General features: G+C 32.0%; 1 pseudogene; it reads left to right on the forward strand.

The window, feature by feature from the left end:
- Positions 1-577: 577 nt before the first annotated feature.
- On the forward strand, positions 578-4,143 carry LOC131625405 (uncharacterized; annotated as a pseudogene).
- Positions 4,144-6,773: the final 2,630 nt, after the last annotated feature.

Genomic DNA, 6,773 nt, shown 5'->3' on the forward strand with positions numbered 1-6,773 from the left:
CCTAATCAAATTCAATAAATTGAGAGTGTTTACTATAAAAATAATTAAAAACTAATGATAATGGGTGGTATTCTACCAAATTCAATTGATTCAGAATATTCACCATAAAAATAATTAAAAACTAATGATAATGGTCGGTATCCTACCAAATTCAATGGATTCAGAGTATTCACTATAAAAATAATTAAATATGAATGATAATAGATGGGTATCCTACCAAATTTAATGGGTTCCGAAGAGTATTCACCATAAAAATAATTAAAAACGAATGATAATGGATGAGTATTTTATCGAATTCAATGGATTCAAAGTATTCACCATAAAATAATTAAAATCAAATTATAATAGATGGAAATTCTACCAAATTCATTTTATTCAAAGTATTTACCTTAAAAATAATTAAAAATAAAGTTCAATTTGAGTATAATCCAAATTCCAAAAACCCAAAATCAAATGTTCAGTTCTCAAAACTTGTATTTGACCTAATTCCCCAAATATTCCAACTCACACTCATAGAGACATCATTGAATTCTTCAATATGAAAAGAAAAAGAAAACCTCTAAGATCAAAATCAATGATGGCTATGGCTTCTTCTTATTCTTCCTCCACACAAACTAGGAGCAAAACATTAGATATGCTTTCAACGAATCATTATTTACCAGATGAATGTTGGGAACGTATCTTCAAATTCCTTATCAACCATGACACCATCGACAACCACCGTCGCTACATTCATTTGAAGTCTGTTTCCATGGTATCCAAACAATTGCTCTCCATCACAAATCATCTTCGATCATCTCTCACGATATATAATCCAACATGCAAACTCTTTTATACCCTCTTCCGTAGATTCTCCAACATCGCCTCCCTCAACCTATCCACCTACTATGGTGACCTCAACCCTGTTCTTATCCAAATCTCTCGTTTTCAATTGAACATCACATCACTCAATCTCTCCAATCAACTCAAAATTCCAGCAAAGGGATTGCGAGCTTTCTCCAAAAAAATTACAACTTTGACATGTCTCGTATGTTCCAACATCGGTACTCTGTATGAAACCGACATGTTATTCATTGCTGATCGCTTCCGTTTCCTTGAGGAACTTGACCTCAGTAACCCTAGGGAGTTCAAATTTGATCGAAACTCCATATTTCTCTCTGCAACAGCTCTTTCATTGGCACTTTCTAGAATCCGCAAAGTTAATCTCTCTCATGACAGTGTTTTCTTTCAATTATCAGTCTTTTACTTATTCAAGAACTGTAAGTTTCTCGAAGAGGCTATCATTATTGACTATTGTAGAATCCTGAAGATGGCTTCTATTGTCCTCCAGAGACCAACATTGAGATCTTTATCTAATTCGAATTCCATGAGTACGACATCTTTTGAGAACTTTACTTCACATTTCATTGCCTCATTGGTAAGTTTTAAGAGTTTGACTTCTCTTGATTTATTCGCTTGGAAAATATCAGATGAGTTGTTGTCCTCTATAGCAAGGGAGGGTATTCCTTTGACCAAGCTTCTCCTCCATAATTGTGTCGGTTATAGTTATGCTGGAATTTTTTGTTTGTTATCCAAGTGTCAAGGTATACAATATTTAGATCTTCAAAAGGCTGATTTTCTAACTGATCAAAATGTCATTGAGTTATCTTTGTTGTTGGGTGATTTGGTGTCTATAAACCTTAGTCAATGTAGCATGCTAACAGAAGCTGCCTTATTTTCACTCATTAGTAATTGTCTTTCACTTCTTGAGATCAAAATGGAATGGACATCTATAGGAAAAGAGAATGTGGAGAATTCTAGTTCTTTGATGGATTGTATTGTAAACTATCAACTAAAGTCTCTTTATCTGGGTCATTGTCCAGAGTTAAGAGATGAAACAATATTAATGTTTTCTTCCATTTTTCCTAGTTTGCAACTGCTTGATTTGAATTCTTGCCAATTTATATCCAACCAAGGTATTGGTCAAGTTTTAAAGAGATTTTGTAACATCAGAGATTTGAACATAGCCAATTGTTCAACAATGAAACTACATGTTGGACTGAACTTTGAAGTTCCAAAATTGGAGGTGTTGAATTTGTCACTTACAAGAGTTGACGACGAAACACTTTATATGATCTCAAAGGGTTGTTGTGGCCTTTTGCAACTATACCTTGAAAATTGTGATTGTGTCACAAAGAAAGGAGTGAAGCATGTGGTAGAAAATTGCACACAACTTAGAGAGATCAATTTACGGGGTTGTGATAAAGTGCATGCTAATATTTTCTCGGTATTATATTCAAGCCCGTCTTTAAGAAGGATAATTGCTCCACCTCGTTTTTGTTTCAGTGAAAGAAAGATGAAACTCTTCTTGCGTCATGGATGTCTTGTTTCCTAGCATTCTCAAAGCGGTCTACCAAAGTTCAAACTCTTAAATGTAAGATATTTTTATTTCTATTTTACTTCTATATTATATTTAGTTTTATGAGATTTTCGTGTCATACTTATGCATTCCTAATTAACAACATAATTTTACATACTTTCTGCAACACACTTACACTTTTTTCTCCTATGCTATTTTACTCATTTGGGTTTTCTATGTGTCATTGTGTATAGTTTTAAAATAAACAAGGCATCTAATATGTTGGTTGTATATTCATTGGCTCTCAACATGCTTAAAAACTGCATAAATTTATTAATTTTTTGTATACTTATCTAAAAGAATAAACATAACTTTTTCTTTTATGACACAGTTTAAAATGCTAAAAAAAGCAGAGAAAGCAGCTCTCAGAGAACCCTATAATTTTAGATACACAGAAGAGGGTAGAGGCTCATCCAAGAATTTTGCTTTTGTTTTGTTTGGAATATGAAGCTATCGAGGCAAAGCAGATTTAGTTTTTTCCCCTCTCTTAAGTAAACTATAAAAAAATTTATCCGCTATGGTTCATATGTTAGTTTTATATTTTAGAGATACTATAGTTATGGGTTAAAAAGTTGTTGTTAAAGTTAAAACTTCTAGCTACATTTTATGGATGTAGGAATAAGTAGTCCCTACTTATTTTAATGTCTCAACTATCCATTTACTTTATGTAGTTTTATTGTTCCAAGTTTTCCCAGAATTATGACATTTTTGGAATCATAATTTTTTGTATGATTATGTTATACATTGTTAATAATGATAGCAAGGACCATATCATTTAAGTGGTACATAAATTGTAGGGACTAGTATAACATTGAAATTTCAAAAGATAATTTAAGTTACGGTAAAATTTATTTTTCTTCTTATAAATATTTTTAATTTTATTTTCAGTTCTTATTTTAAAAATAACATTTTAATTCCTACAAAATTTTTAAGTATGCAATTTTAAACTTTTTATTTTTAAATTTTGAATATTATTTAATTATTTTTTAACTTTTAAAATTTTGAATAATTTTTTTTATGTGTTTAGAATATTATAAAATATTTATTTATCAAATATGTTTTTTTTTATTAAAATATTTATTTATCAAATATGCAGTTTTATTTTTGGAATAAAATGTAACTTTATTAAAATTCCAAAAGGGCAATGAAGTACAAGTGACTCCTTAGAGCATAAATATTGGGGGTGGTATTTGCCACATGTACCACTTGTGTCTGAATAGTATGGATAATTGAATGCAAATGGTGTAGTATTACATAACCATCGTATCCAAATAATACTACGGTGCTTTTCAATTTGTTATTATATTAAATGTTAAATTAGTGTGTGATTAGTGGGACCCATTTTAAAGTTTTAGATGAGTAGTATGGATATTTACAAATTTTAATTAGGTGGTTTAAATAATTGAGAAATGTAAAATAATATATTATATTAAGTGGGGTCCATTTATACTACTAAATTGGGTGGTATGGATATGGATGCTCTTAGGGTCCAACTAAAATCTATCAGACCAAAAAACTATAGGGAAACGTTAGCTCATCATTATCCTACTGAGATGTTGCCTAAGCTTGACCTTATTCCAACACCGATAGACTACCGCATCTATAATCTTGCTAACCACCTGATGAAGATCAATAGCTTCTCTAAATATCATTTGGTTTCGAAACTTCCAGCTTTCATGCACAACTTCAATGAAGGCACACACCAAAATCCTAGTCTTACTGCCCTTTCTCCTACACTCACCTAGTAACCACGCAAGTTCCATCTTCCACTTACTAGGGTTGTGGTTAAAACCCATCCAATCTAGAATTTTATGCCAAATATGTCTTGTTGCTTGGCACTCAAACATGAGATGATTTTGAGTTTCAGTCTCCTGACAGAAATGATACTTGCTATCATTTATCATTCCAAACTTACACAATCTCTCCTTTGTGGCTAAACTGTTATGGCATGCCATCCACAATGTATGAATTGCCCGTCGTCACGCTGAGTCATTGAACATAATCTTCTTCCAATTCGTGTCCTGACCTGTATCACAGATGGCATAATAAATTTTCCTTATGAGATACTTACTTTGCTGCAGCATCTTATGCCACTCTTGCATTTCCTTCACAACCTCTCTAGCTTTCAGCAAGCTCTTCATTATCCACGGGCTCGTTTGCTTGATTTGGATCTGCATATTGCCTCCACTCTTCTAATCACTGTTTTAGGAATAAGAAGACATTGAAGCCAAAAGTTTCTTATGGAGAAAAGGACACTCTTGATCAGTTGAATACGCCCTGCAAAGCTCTGGAACTCCAATACCGGATCCTGCAAACAATCTTGTCAACCAAGGCAACACAATTATGCAAATATGCAGTTTTGTTTAGAATTTATTTTAAATAAGAAAAATTAAATAAGAATTTTTTAAAATTAAAAAAATAATAATAAAGTTATAAAAAGACCTCCCCTTATAAATTAAATTTTAAGTTCTTTTTTTAAGAAACTTTTAATAACGTTTTAATTATGTCTGCAAAATAATTATTTAAAACTACACATTGATTTAACCGCAGAGATTAAAATTACGTGCATAATAATTTTATAGAAATTAAAACATATCAATTTTTATAGGGTATCAAAATTAAAATTTAGTAAATTTATAGATACCAAAATCATATTTAATCCTTAAATTATTAACAATGATACATCGATAAATACGGATTTTGTGGTTAGCTTCAGGTCATAATTCAGTGCGTGTCTTTTCTTTTGTCAATGTAAATCTAAATGTAGTAAAATTTTATGTATTTTTTATATATAAAAGAAAATAACGTTGTAGAAAGGATTGTCTCAATATTTATTCCTCTCATTGCTTCTCTAACGTTTATGAAGAGAATGAGATTATGCTATATTTATGCAATCCATATGTCTCTAGAAATTTCATTAATTATCTAATGTATGTGTGAAGAGAAAAGAATGATGTACTTATGCGACCCAAATTTCTCTTGAAATTTCAGTAGTTACTTTACCCATTTCATTTTTATTGTATCGGTTTGTTTTACACATTTTTGCTCAATATCTTAATTCTGAATGCTGCGTTTTTTTATTCTTAAATACATTTATCTCTTTGATACTTTTGGTAGTTTTTTCCTTAATTTCTTTATTTCACATTTTAAACTTGAAGTTGTTTTTAGTTTGTTTTGTTTATTCAGCTATCAACGATTTTAAGGCAACGAAGGAAGTTGTTAGGGAAAAGATTAATTTTTATGGTCCTACAAATAAAGTTTTCACTTGCTTCAGCCACGAGGAGTCTATGGTCAGGCAAACAAGCCCTATCATAATTAAAGTCCACTTTTTCCTAAGACCATGATCACCAAAGATAAAAGTATTTCCTGGTAAGTATGGAATGTTTGAAACAATGTTTTTGTTATGTTGTTATCATGTTTTTAAATTGCGGACCGCATCACCTAATGTAGACGTAATATTGCGGTTGCGGTCGTGTCTGCATTCACATCAGACCGCAATTGTGGTGTGATTGTAAATCACATTAAAAACCGCATCATAACGCTGCAATTACCGCAACGGCCGCATGAGTCCGCATCGGACCGCATCAATCCGCCATAGATTATACATTGCTAGCAGAAATCATTTAATCTATCTTCCTTTTTATTTTTATCATATATTTAAGGTATGTTTTGAACGGATTAGATTTTCAAAGTGATGGCGAACTATTAGTGAGATATGTACGAAATGGGCCTTGTCAAATTAATCAACACCCTTTAGTTGAGTATAGCCCTTTGCCACCAAACGGGCCTTGTATCGTTCAATGGATTCATCAGCATGATGTTTGATCTTGTAGACCCATTTGCAACCAATTGGTTGCTTACCTGCTGTCATACCCCAAATTTGTCCTACCTCTTTCCATTTTATCTGGCTTAGACTTCTCATGGCATTTGCATACATCCATTAGGTCATCTTACATATCATGCATCATTAATCAATAATTTGGCATTGGGATCAAGGATCTTAAAGAGCTAGGGTTATTATATTAAGAGACTCCTCAATCAAGGTCGGTATACTCTAGACTTGGGCTTTCACAAGAAGTTGGACATACTTGGAGCATCATTCTAAGGTTTAAAGGTTGTGAGCAAAACTTTGACTTTTGATCAAAGTCAACCATGAAAGGGTGACTTTTGACCAAAGTCCTTCTTGAAAATATTTGTGGGCTTTCATCTTGTCACCATATGGTTATTATTCAAGTTTGCAAATTTGAAGTGGAAATTCAAGTTCAAAACAACAAAAATGGAGCCAAACAGTGATTCTGGTTTTTTTCATGTTGGCTGCATTTGTGGTAAGACATACCTGAGTGTTTAATGGCTTGACTGATGTCATGGCATGATT

This window comes from Vicia villosa, unplaced genomic scaffold, assembly GCF_029867415.1.
Source record: "Vicia villosa cultivar HV-30 ecotype Madison, WI unplaced genomic scaffold, Vvil1.0 ctg.000212F_1_1, whole genome shotgun sequence".
Lineage (NCBI taxonomy): Eukaryota > Viridiplantae > Streptophyta > Magnoliopsida > Fabales > Fabaceae > Vicia > Vicia villosa.